The sequence below is a fragment of the Neofelis nebulosa genome, chromosome 1 (genome assembly GCF_028018385.1).
Source record: "Neofelis nebulosa isolate mNeoNeb1 chromosome 1, mNeoNeb1.pri, whole genome shotgun sequence".
Lineage (NCBI taxonomy): Eukaryota > Metazoa > Chordata > Mammalia > Carnivora > Felidae > Neofelis > Neofelis nebulosa.
The window spans coordinates 58,592,568-58,607,249 of NC_080782.1; the positions used below are offsets into that span (position 1 = coordinate 58,592,568).

Sequence of the window (14,682 nt, forward strand, 5' to 3'; positions counted from 1 at the left end):
TCAATCCATGTGCAAACAGATTTATTTGGTAAGCTCCAATCCTCTTGCTAACCCTTCACTGCAATAATTAAACACACTCTAATGAGTTTGTTAGCAATTTCCATATGATTTTCCCCCTAATTATTACTTGAGTTGCCCATGTTTATAATACTTAGTAATATCCTTAAAGTATCAATGGTGAAGTCACAGTTTTAGCTCGTGTATTAATTTGTATGTTCTCTTTCATGTACTAAATAAATAGGAGAAAACATTCACTTAAAGGTCAAAAATTTTTAAATTGGTTTTTATGTGTGTGTATGCTCACTTTTGTACACTTCTTCAATCCCAGTGGAACCAGTGAGTCATCTTAATCTGAATCAGGTCATGTCTTTCCCTGCTTAAAAACCTCTAAGTTCTTATCATGGCCTTTAAGACTCTAAATGATCTGGCTCTACCTACCATTCCAAATGTTTTCTCTTACCATTTGTTTATTTACCCAATACCAGAATTCTGGCCTTCTTCCTCTTTCTCACAGAAGCCAAGTTGACTTATAGCTCAGATCTTTGCCTTTAATACAGCCCTGCCCAGAATATGCTTTCCCTATCACTTTATAGGCTTGGCTCAATTTTTGTCATCCAAGGGACCACTAACATATCACTTCTTCAGGGAGAACCTTAACACTAAGATTTAGTAGCATTTTAGCCTGTCATTTTCTATCATCTAACCCAATTTTTTTTTATTAATTAATATCATCACTCTTTTAAATGAGCTGGTTTGTGAATTTACTCCTCTTTTTGACCTAGAATGTTAGCTTCAGGACATGTAAGAATGTCATGTCAGGTATCTCACTCATTTCTTTATCTTCAAGTCTTAGAAGTGTCTGGTGCATAGTAAAGTCTTAATGAATATTTATGTCAATGAACAATTAGAGAAATGAATAAAATGAAACCAGAAGGAATATTGGCTATCTGGCCTATCCCTCATTTATAGATGAATAAACTGAATTATTTGTATCTATAATTTGTCACCAAGAAGATAGAGCCTCCTATAGGAGGAAATTAGGTCCCAACTTTTTAAATTCCTGGCCCAATGCACTGTTATTATGATACTTGCCTTCATTTTTTTTTTCAATCATTTCTAGCTATATGGACAAGTCACATAACTTCCCTGGGCTTTGGTTGTCTCATTTATAACCTAAGGAGAATAGTAATAAATTAGTCATGCCCAATCAGTCAAGTGGTTACGAGAACCAAGCGACAACAACAACATAAAAAAAAAATTGTACAATTACTTGGCAAATGAGAAAAATGTGCTTTGAAATGTTAATCAAGACCCCGATGCCATGTAGTAACATAATATAAAGCAGAGTCAAACTCTTGGTGTGTCTACTTTTAAACGGGTTTGGATACTGAAATTTGCAATAAATTGTAAAATGCATTCTTAGCTATAGAAAAGATAAATAGATACCTAGATACATAGACCTTTCCTCTTTCCTTTGGGTAGTGGTTTTCAAAAAGAGGTCCTCAAATCAGCATATTAACATCATCTGAAAACTTATTTGAATTGCAAAATCTCTGGCAGACCTCAGACCTACTGAAGTAGGAAACATGAGAGCTGGCCAGACAATCTGTGTTTTATCACACCCTCCAGGGAATTCTAATGCACACTCAAGTTTGAGAATTTTTACTATAAATAATTTAATAAAGTAAACGTGATGATAACTCTCAGAATTATGAAGCCTTCCTGTGTTAGTATATTTGTTCATAGAAGTTAATTGTCAAACCCGAAAGTTATATTTGCATCCAAGTATGTCACCTACTTATTTCTAGAACGGCTCACAGAATGAAATAAACCATGGACAGTGGTTACCCATAAGAGATAGGGGGCCGAAAATTGATCGCGTATCTATTATGGCCAATTGCAGAAGGATTTCATAGTAATCACAAAGATATGCCTTCCAATTAGTTCATTGAGGAAATAAGCAATCTATCAGGATGTTCAGAAAATAAACCAACAAAATGTATTTGGGTTTCTCAAAAAGATGGTCACTCTTTTTACCTCCCAGAATTCTTGCTGTTTCATCTCTCAAAAAGTCCTTTTGGGTTGACAGGACAGCAGGACACATTGCTGTAATGGTTTACTAACTCTTCCTAAGATAGTAAAAGCTAGTGGGCATCAGAATCAATTTTAATCATGAAACAAATAGGAATTCAAGTCAAATCTGTCTGCTTCACTTACTAACTCAGTGAACCTGGGCTAGTTAGTTAACTTGCTCCAGACTTCCTCATCAGTGAAAAAGCAGTAAAACCTGCTTCAGAGAGCTGTTGCAAGGATTGAATAAAATAACAGAGAGGACCCATCAGCATACCACCAAGCCGGATCCAAAAGTGACTCTCATTCACTGGTGGCTTCTGTTTTCCCTGCTCCCTTAGCCAGAAAGTAATCAATCTGTCTTTTCAGGGTCTGCACCTCTTTCCCTTTGGCTACACCCCAGATTTCTAAAATATCAGGTATTGAAGAAATGAGGAGACAATGAATGTGAGATGAGAGACATGATGTCAACATACAGCAACTTGTCAGTGTAGATGCTCTTTACACAGTGAGCTCTTTTCTGCTGAGATGACTATACACAGCTGACAGAAAGACTTAAGTAGCTATTCCAAAGATGTATTATATTTTTTTTTACTTCCACTTACCATGATTTTTATATACAAGTGTTTACATATATGTATTTCTTCACACATAGACATAACCCTGCACACCAAATTGAGTCTACTGTGAACTTGTATTACCTATGTGACATAGAGCTGTTGTGTATGATCATTCCTATTAAGTATAGCACAAGTATTATAGTAGGGCCTAAAAGCAAAATATTTAAGACAGGAAGAAAAAAGAAAGATATGATAGAACTGTAAAAGGATTGGCCATACAGCATTGCTCAATGAAAGAAATACAGCACTTAGCAAAATTCATTGAGTTTAAAAAAAGGATCAAGGACTAATCTCAGTATCTTCTGAGTTTGCACACTGTTTGTAGATTTTAAGTGCACTTCTGACGCACTGTATGGATGTCATACGGAAGAAAGTAAAGCAGTAGGAGGGACAGTGTCTTCTGTGAAGGAGAGTTTTAGAAACTGCTTCTATAAGTAAACCACATGGCTTCATATGTGACGCATGAATTCCACAGTGCTCAGTGCCCAGATGTCCTATGTATCACTGCAAAGTGGGATATGACTTTTTGATGACACAAATCAAAAAGTTCCTCTCTCAAACAGCCTGACATGCGATTAGTTTTAAATTATGTATGCATTAATTATAGCTTCCAGGTTATTGGGTGTTTTAACAGCTTTATTGAGGTATTTTACATATCATAATTGTGCCATTTGAGTATACAATCCAATGCTTTTAGTAACTTTACTGAGATAACATCATCATACATAAGTTTGAGAACATTTTTGTTCCTCCAATAAAATGTGAATGCCCATTTACAATTTAATCCCAATTCCCACCCCCAACCCCAGTTGACCACTAATTTACTTTCTGTCTCTATAAATTTACCGGTTTTTGGATATCTCCTGTCAATGAGATCATAGAATATATGCTCTATTGTGCCTGACTTGTTTCACTTAGCATAAGTTTTTTGAGGTTCGTCCATGATGTAGACTGTGTCAGTAGTTTATTCCTTTTATTGCTGAATTATTAAGCCAACAGCTTCTGTGAATTTTTAAAGTCCTATATTTATTTAATAACATATGTACAAAAACTGAAGGGAAGACACGTTTCCAATGAAGAACAAGATAGATTAACATTCAGAATAGAGTATTGTGAGTATTGTTCTCTGTATCTCACATAATGGCTGTGGCTGATTATACCTTCTTTCTCATTTATTTGTTTGTCTTGTAAAGAAAACATCAAATCAAGTGCTGACCATCCTGTTGTACTTTTTAAAATTTCACAATAGCCGATTCGAACCCAGAATGGCAACAATATAAACGCAACTTCTGGCAAACCATGGTTGAGAAAATGTGCTAGGCATTCATTTAGAGAGTGCTGTGATGGCAATGCATTAAGTAATGTAATGGAGTTAAAAATTATCATAGCATTAAGATGAGTCATAGGAATCTGAAAATAAGTAGAAGATTCATTACTTTTAATATTTGAAAGTAAATTAATTCAGTATCTCATAGTTTTGTTGATTTCATTTTCTTTCATATTCTAATACCATGTCAGAGAGATTGCTGCAATATTTACATATTGTCTTTGCTGCATGCAATATAGTTACCCTCTCAAATTATCCACCTGGATCCATTTAATTTCATAATGGGTTTCTTTGGAAGTTGAGTTGTGGAACGTCATAAATGTTCGGGGAAAGCATGCCACTGTGGACTCAGAAATTATATAAAAGAGCTGCCAGTACACATGCTAAATAAAAACAGGTCATATAAAGTTATTAACTAAACAAATTAAACCAGCTTGGTAATGGGGAATTCACACAGAATTCCTAGGGCAGCATAAATGTACTTTGCAACCTGAGGTTTGAGCTCATCTTTTTCTCACATAACATGAGCATTTTTCTGTTTTCTCCATTTCTCTTTTATGCGGAGCAAATACTCTCTTCTTGTCCTTAGGGTGGGAGAGGTCTTTCCAAAGATAGTGTGGATTTAAAGACTCAGGCAATTCCAGAGGATTGTAAAAAGGGTCAATAGGTGGGTTTGTGGTGACCAAACAGTAATAATAAGGGTAGAATTATGCACTAATAAATGGTAGCTGCTTTATGTATCATACACTGTCCTATAGACACTGGGAGACTTCAAAAAGATAAATGCCTTAAAATTGCAGCTTCTCTCATTATTCCATTAGACAAAAGAAGAAACTGAGGCTCAAAAAGGTCGGGTAACTTTTCCAAAATCACTAAAAAAGTAAGTGTCAGAGCCAGGACTTGACTCTGAACTCTGTCTAGAATTCCCACATTAAAGTCCATGTTCTTAACAATTATGCTAAACTCACTCTCCAAACAGCAGGCAGGAGACCTGCCCCTCCCCACCCCCGCTGGCTCTTCAACTACATTAACAAGTCAAATGACCTCTAAGGTCTCAGTTTATTAATCTAAAGGATGAGAGGTTCATTCTAAACCAGGTCTCTCTCCTTGAGCAGAATCAAATTTTCATTTCCCTAATCTCTTAAGATGACTGACTCACGGCTGGGGTGAGGAAAGAATCAGTATAAATTGCCCATTGGGATGGAAAGAGATGGCAGCAATGTGTGAACACAGAGGAGGGGTGGGTGAGGAAAGACGATGGTGGTCACCTATAAGGGGCACTAGGGCTATCGCCATAGGGAGTCACAACAAGCACCAATCAAATCAAGCTTAGAAACTGAGCAGAAACTCTTCCCCGTCTGAGTCTTCTTTGATATTCCTCATAAGACAAACTTGAGTGTTATTTTCCTTTTGTTAGGGACATGTCATTTAGAAAGCAGAGAGGCGTTTTTTCTTTTTTTTTTAATAAACAAGGAATGATTAAAAGGAAATAGACAATGCAGCTTTTAAAGAGTGTTTTCATAAGTCTTTCAGCATATGTTATCCAGTGAATAAGAGTTTCATTGTATGTTATCAGTGTTAGTTTAGAGAAAGAAAAGTCAAAAAGTTAGTTTGATACATTTATCTTTTCACAAAAATTATTCCTGAGGGAGCTATATGTAAAAAGAAAAACAAAAAAGAATATATATTACAATAACAACAAATCCTTTCCTGTATTCATTCCAAGTAATGGGTTTCACCTTGTAGCTATTCTTTCTGCAAAAGGTTTGTGTTATTCTCCATGGGTATTATTTTCTGATGGTATCAGTGTAGTGGGTCATTATCAAAGAGCTGGCTTATTTCTGGAAGATGTTATTAAATGTTGTGGAGGTATGGTTATTTCCATTAAAATGCCAAAAGAAAGGAGAAATATGAAAATGCAAAAGGTAATTCTGAGGAAACCAAGCTGAACCTTAGAAAATGAGACAATTTTGGTGTTAAAACTTTGAGTTGTGGCTAACTTCTCCTTAGGGGTTAGCCTGTTCCATTTCAGTTACACAAAAGCTATGGGGCAGGAGACACAAACTCAAGTGTACTGAAGCTAAGCAGTTAACATACATGAGTGGACCAGGGTGATTGGTAACAGAGACATGGGAGCAATAAGAACATTACATATTTCCCCTCACCTTGTGATAAGAAAAATAATCGTACAAGTGCAAAGTTAAAAAGTAATAGACATTCAACCCCAGTGTCGGACATATAATTGGGAGTAGACAGACTATGGCAAGCCAGATGACTCATAAAAGGGACACAGCTATAATTCAACTCAAGCCACTTGTTCCTTCCATCTTTTTGAAAATGTGGGTCAAAAATCCAGAGGAGGGTAAAGGTTGAGTGCAGTGAAGGGAGAGAATCAGGAAGCCCTTTAATACCTGGATATGATTTAGAGATACAGGACAATTTCTCAAATTTATTTACCTCTTTTAGGCAGTGTGGAACTCTCAGAGTCCCAGGATTTGGTGTGTGATGATATAAAAATGTAACATTTACAAGTGAATCCATCAGTGTTATCTTCAATGGTTTGTAATAAGGAAACCAGTCCTGAGGCATTACCCTCTAGAGAAATCATAAGGACTGAAATCAGCATAGTAGCATTGGAAACTACCAGACAGATGGGAAGTTGGTGGAATTAATGGATCCAGGAGGGGGTAAAGATCCAAGAAGGTATAGATGTTGATGGAGACTCTGAAGAAAGAGGTTGGTTCCACAGATAGCATAGTACCGTAAGAAAAGGATCACGTTTTGGGGCACCTGGGTAGCTCAATTGTTGAGCATCAGACTCTTGATTTTGGCTCAGGTCGTGATTTCATGGTTCCTGAGACTGTGCCCTGTAATGGGCCCTTCCCCGACTCGTGCCCACTCTCTCTCTCTCTCTTTCTCTCTCTCTCTCTCTCAAAATAAGTAAACTTTAGAGATTTTGAGTTTAAGGTACTGACAGAACCCTTTCCACTTTAGAAACTGGAGCCCTATCCTGACTTTCTCTCTCATTGCTCTCCTATACTCAGTCCTTAGGTACAATTTGACTGCAGGTCACCCTAAAAATTTGTTTCAAAGAATCTCCTGGAAAACAAAATCTGTAAAAGCTTACACTACAGATTTTTTTCTGTCTGAACAGCAATCTCAAGGATCGGCTTGGGTGCATCTGTAGGCATGCACACCTTCGTGGAATGCCTTGGAAACTAACCAGGGGTATGAATGAAAGCAAGGGGATCTGGACTAATCAAGCACATTTCAGAATGTTGTAGAAAAATGCCTCAGTAAGTGGGTTACAGAAAATGGCCCATTCTTCACAGAGACTGACCAGCTCTGGCAGGGTTATATCCAGCATCTGGCTTAGACAAATTATGGAAAGCCAATGTGCAATACACACACACACACACACACACACAAATACAAAATATTTGAACAAATACAATAATTCGGCATTCTGTTCGGTGATATGCAAAAGACAGGAATTAACATTGGCTTATCATATACTGTGTGCCAGGCACTACCCAGGTTTTCTTTGGTGACCTTGTTTTAGGTTCTGTCCCAGCAATGGGAACAACAGGACTGAATATTACAAACCTAGACTGTGCTAGAAAATCTGGACCATATGGTCGCATACCTGTGCCTTCCTCATTTTCTTCTAACAGAGCTTGAAAACTCCAGCAAGTTATTTGGAAGTCTGTTTGATGTTGGTCTCTAGTGAGAAGCAATGCGACTGTTCACTTGCTACAATCGGATGGATGTCTGTCTGGGAAAGAGGATGGAGGGTCGATAGGGTGCAGGGGGACCCCTCACCAGAGGCTTTGATCTTCTTTGACTCCTCCTGGGATATCTCACCTTTTGATGTTGGGAATCAGTTAATTACTAGTTGAAATTGGTTTGAGGGACTAGGAAACAGTTTGAAGGCTCTGTTCTCATACTACATGTACTTTGATCTCAGAAACTTTAGGGCAACTTTCCAGGGCATCTCAGGAAAATGAGAAGGGTTCAATCCATGGCCCCGCCCCAGCAGTGGCCCCGATTTTGATCCTCTTGTTCTATCATGGCACCATCCTTATTTAGCAGACTTTTTCTCCTTCAAAGCCCCTGTGGCTTCCACTGATAGTAAAATAATGACTTCTAGAATCAGATTGTAAGTATCTTTCACACTGCAGACAGCATACTTGGTAATTCCCTCCTTAGATCTTAATTTGAAAGTCCCATCCCTCTTTTGTGTATAACTCCTGGTTAATGCTACCATTAATATCTCTTGCAACATGATCTTGATTTGTAAGACAGTATATTAAATTAATAGGTTTGGAGTCAATTTCCTGCCCTCTCCTTTGTTGGTGCAAGGTAACATTTTCCAAGTTCACCTGAAAGGCTGAAAATGCTCAGGGGTTTGATGGGCAGGTGGTGCTGGAGAACCCAGCTCTCCTTTCTCCTCCAAATGAAGCAACACAACCTGGCACCTTGCCTAGTAATTCAATTCTCCTAATGAACACGTTTCTCTCATCTGAGGCCTTGCATTGTGACCATGCCACAGGGCTGACAAACAGATAATTTTCAATGCTCAGGAAAAAAAAAAAAAACATGAGGAAACCTTCTAAGAGCGTGTATTATTCTTACATCATGGCCCATTATGGGGCCATAATTTTCATTTTAATTGCATGTTAGACCCATTTAAAGAGGTAGTATAATGGGACTGTTCCCTTGGAAAACACAGACAGGAGTGATATGGGTGTGTTTTAGAGAAGCCCACTAGCTACTTAGGCTATCACCATCATATCTTACGGATGCTATTGGGTATCTAAGTAAATGTAATATATTTGATTCTCTTGTAAATTAATCCCTATCCTTATATAAGTAATAGATTCATCTCAAAGTATCTCAAGCAACAAACAGAGTATTGTTCATATTTCAAAGGTAAAATATGCACTGGGTATTTTCTATGTATGCATGGGTATTTTCTAGTTTTTCAGATGGAAATTAAGCCATAGAGATAAAACATGCATACATTGAAACTCTGAAATTACCCATTTAAAAGAATGGTTGATAAGGTTTTGTTTTGTCTGTTCTTTATTCTCACCGCCACCATGGGCAGTGGCCCAAGCTTCAAAGAGTTTTAGGACTTCCTGACCTTCTGTAAGTAATAATGAAAATCCCAAAGGCCAGAGAAATGAAGCCATAGGGCCTTTTCCATAAAATAAATTGTGTTCCCTAGGTCTCAATTTCTATACCCTTCTGTAAGAAGCAGGTTTCCCAACTGAAAGAATTTCCACATTGCTTTGACTTTCCCCGCTGTGGTCCCTTCCTTATTTAGCAGACTTCGTTCTATATGCATAATTGGGAATTAATTTTCTAATTAGGTTCTTCACATTTATGAAGTTGTTTGATGGGGTGTCTGTTCTTATAACATGGCCTAAAGGCTAAAGTCGAGGTAATAATTCTTTTTTCTGGCTTTGCCCCTAATTCAGCTAAGGTTCCTGGGAAATATATTTAACTTTTATGAGATCCCGGTAATACATCTTTAATGCTGATCCACCTTTGAAAGGTTGTTAGAAGCGTGCTAACTAAGGCTTTAAGACTCATTACAGTATAGTTGGTTTTATTTATAATAGCTGCTCAAACAAAATGAAGCCATTTCTTTTGCAACATGAAGGGTATTTAGAAAACCAGGAACAACAACTGCAGAAATAAAACCAGATGATGCTGGGAGGCAAAAGAACATTGAATTGACACTCGAGAAACAGAGGTGACATGGAAAATTAATGGCTAATATTTTTACTGTGAATGTATAAGTAGAATGGATCAGGTATGGATTGTAAGTGTTTGTCACCCAGATTCCCTGTGACTTGCTACACATAGAGAAATTGACAGCCTAGGGTTCAACCACCCTCTGACTGTGAAGGCAAGCGAGTATAAACAAAAGCGTCTAAATAGTCTTTTTGCTTGTTAACCATTAGTCTTGAAGTAAAAACTAAATCATGGTGTCCCAATATTTTCATATAGCGATGGCAACATTACTTATTATGGGTACAAAACAGCATGTTTATAAGCACGATGGGCATTGACATTGTATATTGACAAAAGGTCATCCTCATTTCATAGGAAATCAGCTACTTGAAATTTGAATCAGAGAGAGGGAGAGAGCCAAAGCATGAGACTCTTAAAAAACTGAGAACAAACTGAGGGTTAATGGGGGGTGGGAGGGGGGGGGAGGGTGGGTGATAGGTATTGAGGAGGGCACCTTTTGGGATGAGCACTGGGTGTTGTATGGAAATCAATTTGACAATAAATTTCGTATTAAAAAATAAATTTGAATCAGAAAAAGAAAAGAAAAAACAAAAACAAAAACAGGATATTCCTCAGCAGCCTCCATGTAAAAACCACCTCTCACACTGATTTCCTTGGAACATCAGTACCATTATTTGAGTGAGCTCATTCACATGGATGTCAGGGTCAAACAAAAACTTTAGTAACAAAGTGTGAGGCTGGATATATGATGATTGTTAGTAAGTGGTACTCAGTCTCACAAAATAAAGTATTTCTTTTACTCCTGATCTGTTTCACCCTTTACCATTTAAGTTACCTTCTAGGTCAGTGTAGCTTCTAAACTCATGACCTCCTACTATAAAAATTCCCAGTTTACAACCACAACCTGTAAGTCTCAAGTTTCCGCTAAGGATCAGCATAGAAAAGAGGTCAAATGATGGAGTGAGAAAATTGGTTTCCCTCAAGGGACTCAGGAAGCCTGTCTGCTGTGTCCATCCCTCACCCTAAGTACCTGTGTGATCTTACAAATTATCTAAGCAATTTGTTCCAGGATAAGTCAAACAAAGAGGTCTTTCTGTTCTTAAATTGGAAGCACTTACCTTCCAAATTTTTACCCACCACAAGCATTACCCAAAGATAGCCTGGTCAGTTCAACATCTTGAAAAAGTATCCTGAACCTACGAGGAGCTAGTATAGCACACAGTTAAGAGCAGAGGCTGCAGGTGTTGCATTTGGGTGTCATCATTGCCACCTCTCCCCAGCAACTTAATTATCTCAGCCTCGATTGTGCAGCTGCAACGTGGGCTACGGATTCTATTTCACTTACCTTTTTCTCTTCCCCTGTTGTCTATTCCTCCTCCTTTCAGTTAACAGTAGATCTTTGTTCTGATTTTTGTTTTGTTTTGTTTTGTTTTGTTTTGTTTTGTTTTGTTTTGTTTTGTTTTGTTTTAGAAGACTAGAAGAAGGACTACAAGGAGGACTTTAACCACCTAGCCTGGGTTGAGAGTGAGGAGTTGAGGATATGAATCTCTGAGACTGGCAATTACTTCATCTTAATTCTACTCTCTATATAGCATCCAGAATCTTCTTATTAAAAAGGAAATTTAAATCAGAACGTATCATCTCTTTGTTTAAAAACTATCCATGGTTTCTCAATGTACTATATTTGGAATAAAATCCAAACTCTTTACCATATTTAACAGTAATTTTTGACTTTGGCCTCCTTCCCTCCTTTCTTTTCCTCCTTATCACCTATATCTTCTTCCACAACTTCCTCCTGCAGGAGAAGTCTCTAGGCCCACATCTGTGCTGGGTCCATGCTTACATTTCTAATAGCTAATGGAACATATGCCTCCTGAATTCTGGTCAGCATGTCCACATTGTAATTCATCATATCCTTCCCCAAACCACCAGGCAAGTATGGCTCTGACTTCTGTTAATGATATCTCTGTCATTAGCAGGCACCCAGGTTCATAATCACATTCCTTTTGGCTCTTCTCCATCCCTCTTTCTCTTTAATTGCTTACCAACTTTTCTATTTATAGCTTCATGTGTACTTTCCCTTTATTGCTGCCATTATTGTCTCTCTAATCAGGTCCTTAGAATGTGTAATAGTGAAATAACATCCCAGCAGATAATCCAACATCTCCCTCTTCTTTTTCCCCTTCACTTTAGGTTATAAAGCTGTGAGATTAATTTGTTTTATGGAGTACAGCTCTGGTCATTTGATATCTATGTTCCCAAATATTTATTGGTCATATAATAAAGTCTGAAGTCTTTAGACCAACTTTCAAAGTCCTTCTACTACTTTTCTAGGCTAGTTTCCTGCCTTTCATCCATTATTCTATTTACTCATTCCTTTACTTTTTCAATAAATATTGAATTCCAATAATATGCAAGATCCCAGCAATCCAACATTGAACAATTTAAATGTGAAATTTTCATTCTGATGAAAAAGAAAGCTCCACCCCCCCACACACACATATATAAGTGGTATAAAAGAACAAAGAATACAACAAAAATAAAGTAATTGGGAAGTAACTCTATATATTTAAGTAACAAATATATCTTATGCTTGACCTAAATTGGGTAACATAATTCTGAATACTGCCAAGTATTTTCTGCCTATTTTTTTTCCCTGTGTTTCATCTTCTCAGGATGTCCTTGTCTCTAATAGTCAATATCTGATCCATGCTTAAAGGCATATTTATTGAAGCTTTCTTTGTTGCCTCCCCCATGTCACCTTTGCCTGATTGTATCCTTTCCCAGTCTTCAATCCAACTCTTGTTCCAGGGGTGGGTTATTTTCTTTAGCATTATGTTCATATGACATAGCTGATCCACTTTTTTTTTTTTAACCTGTGCCTCTTCATCTCAAAGTCATTCATCAATACACAATGATTATAGGAAAGATCTGTTGATGGAATGACTCTAAATACCTCCAAATCACATTTCCCAGCAGGGAGATGAAGTAATAACCCTACTAAGAAATACATTCAGAAATAACATGGAATATAGGGGGTACAGGGTTGAATTTTCACTCATTTGCTTATATTTTCATAGTTCAGTAACTATTGTAGAGGCAGAATTTTACAACTCATTATCTAGGTCAATCTACTGAGCCACCATGCCAACACAGATGTGCTACTTTTGCACTAGAATTCTCAGTGGTACAGTTGCTTCCAAGCTGGCACCTATTATTAATAAAAGTGTTAAATAAATAAATTAGAGAAACAATTAAATCAACAAAGCCTACATGATGTGCACAATAGGCTATAAACATGGCATCTTCATTTTATATAAAATTTTGTTACTTGTTTAAAATTGTGGGAGATCAGTAGCCACTTTCTGTTTGTGCTGGTGTTAGTTCATTGGTTATAAGCAATAGAAGCTGACTTCAAATAAAGAAAATGTCTTAGAAAAGAATATCAGTTCAAACAAATAAACAGATTCAAAAGAAAGGCATTAGAATAGGCTGGAGAACCAAATAACAAGAACACATAGCTGTAGTCTCATGTCACAAATAGGATACATCTACACTAACAGTTTTCCTCAAATGACTCCATGCACTTTTTGCTTTGCATTATTCTGCTCAAGACTAATTTCTAGGACAATGGATTCATTTCCTGTTTGTAATCATGTGTCTATTCCTTGACCAAGAGAGAGCAAGGCATTCTCTTGAAAAGTTCCACCCATATAGTACACAAACAACAGATGCCCATTACTTTGGTAACTTAGAATCTGAAAATCTTCACTGTCCTACTTCACATACATTCTAGGCCAATTGCCAATTTGTGTTTAACATAAGCAAAATCACTTTATCATGATACTTTGCTATAGTAGTCACATTACATTTGCTCAAATTTTGGAAGCACGAAGCTGTGTTTTTAGGCATGTGGGTGAATTTGGTAGAAAAAAAGATCTAGTGTTGGTACATTTTAATTAAACTATTTGGCTAGACAAGGCATATACTGCCATGTATTAGCAAATGAATTGTAGTAATTTGTCTTTGAGTTATGTTGGAATGGTTTTGCCAATACGCATGAGGAGTAAGTATGTTCAAGACACAGATTTTTAAACCCAAAATTCTGTCCTAGACTAGCCATTTTCCCCCTGGAGGATTAGGGACACTTTATTATTAATGTGAGCATTGATTCCAGTTACCAGTACAGAACTCCAATGAGATGGGTTAGAGCATATAGAAGACTGTTTGTCTGGGTTTCTTAGGGCTAAGTAGCTTAAAACTAATGCATGCTGAAAGTCCTGTTTTTCTACTTTTCTGATATCACAAACCTGATCTTAGTCTCAAATTCAAGGAAAGTCCAATACAGGTACCATCCTTGCCAGTCAGAGGATAACAAAGGCAAAGAAAAAAAAAGCATAAGATTTGGCCCCAATGCTTAGAGTTCAGCTGCCCCAGGCTGCCTGACTGAGGCCTTTGCAGTGATTCAGAGCTGCCCCCAGGATAGCTGCATCTAAGACCCTCTGAAATACCCACCTATAAAGAGAGGAACCAAGGCTAGCCTCATGGGTTTGTGACCTATGCAGGTGCCCTGTGCTTAGAAAGACCCTACACTTGGTTTAACATACTGCTATTCTCTTGAAGTTATTAACAACTTGAACAAAAGGCCTGCATTTTCATTTTGCACTGAGCCCTGTAAGCTATATATCTAATTCTGAGCAGGACAGAAACAAAGGAAGAATAGCTTATAAGTGGGAACACCTAAGCCACAAAGTGCTGCAACTTTGAATCTCTTTAAACAAATGTCATCTCTTCATACTGTAGCCAGGTACAAATTCCTAGAGTTTCTGCAATCCATATTCAATGTACAATCTCCTTAGGAAGGACAGCAAAAGTAGGAGACAGACAAAAATGATAAAAAAA

General features: G+C 37.4%; 1 protein-coding gene across 20 annotated transcripts in view; it reads left to right on the forward strand.

The window, feature by feature from the left end:
* The window catches only part of TENM2 (teneurin transmembrane protein 2), a 1,977,383-nt gene that overhangs the window by 1,376,579 nt on the left and 586,122 nt on the right, over positions 1-14,682 (forward strand). The gene's annotated exons all lie outside the window — the stretch shown is intronic.